The 1,097-nt window shown below is 29.4% G+C and overlaps 1 long non-coding RNA gene across 1 annotated transcript; it reads right to left on the bottom strand.

Annotated features, from left to right (window-relative positions):
- Positions 1 to 401: 401 nt before the first annotated feature.
- On the bottom strand, positions 402 to 1,083 carry LOC109589190 (uncharacterized). The gene is made up of 3 exons (XR_002188580.1): positions 829 to 1,083; positions 682 to 779; positions 402 to 613 (listed from the first exon to the last, which is right to left on the bottom strand). It is a non-coding gene; the product is annotated as an uncharacterized LOC109589190 (long non-coding RNA).
- Between the last annotated feature and the right edge of the window lie 14 nt (positions 1,084 to 1,097).

Here is a 1,097-nt window from a genome sequence, read left to right as displayed (position 1 = left end):
TCCCAGTAGTCAGTCTATACGAATGCTGCCCCAAGTGCCATTAAAACAAACACAATTTGCTGTGATGACTGTATAACTGGTTGAATGTGAACCTCCATTGAAGCAAAAGAAGAAAATTGAGAAGAAATGCAGTCCATTTTGTAGCAAGGCTGTCACGTGACGTGTCTAGATACAGTCTACTTAAATTAAAACATGAAAAGATTTAACAAGACAAAAAATTGAGCAGTAGATCTAGATCTAAAAAATAATATCTAGAAAAAATTATATAAAAATCAAACAATTAAATATAAATTCAGCACAAGATCTAAAAAATAATATCCAGAAAAAATTATATAAAAATCAAACAATTAAATATAAATTCAGCACAAGATCTAAAAAATAATATCCAGAAAAAATTATATAAAAATCAAACAATTAAATATAAATTCAGCACAAGAAAAAGAAATTTAGAGAAAAGTTTCATTAGACTCTTTAAACATATTTTCTGTAGGCATAAGACCAAAACTTTCAACTTTGCTTTCTCCTTCTTTCATAATGTTATTCATGTAACTTTCACTTTCATCATTACTGTCAGAGTCTTGAGCAAATTTTAATTTGATACTTTGGACTGAACCTATATTTTTAATCAAAAATTAAAAAAATATGTGTTCATTATTCAACTAGAGTTTAAGCTAGAATTACCTTCAGGATTACGAGCAGTATGTTCATAATATAGATTCTCAACAGTAAAATCATCATCATCATTTTTCTTTAAAACCTTATTGGACTTTTTTCTATAGCTATAGAACACAATCTCCATATATACATTATTAATTAAGGTCAATTTACCATACAAGACAGCCCACACTGGTTATTATTATGATGATGAGAAAGGCTCCAATTACAACTCCAATTGTTATTCCTGCTATTTGTCCAGCAGATAGTCCATCATCTGTAGGAGTTACTGAAGCAGTAGGTGTCACTACAATAGTAGTTGATGGTGGATTTAGTAATGCAAGACTAGCAATTGTGAACCCAGCATTAGCATATCTTGAATCAGCTGCCTGTATAAAATAAATTTAATACCTCATTACAGTGAATACCATAATGCTACAGTA

This window comes from Amphimedon queenslandica, unplaced genomic scaffold, assembly GCF_000090795.2.
Source record: "Amphimedon queenslandica unplaced genomic scaffold, v1.1 AMPQUscaffold_11556, whole genome shotgun sequence".
NCBI lineage: Eukaryota > Metazoa > Porifera > Demospongiae > Haplosclerida > Niphatidae > Amphimedon > Amphimedon queenslandica.
The sequence above is the reverse complement of the archived record's forward strand: the minus strand, read 5'-3'. Positions and strand labels throughout refer to the sequence as shown.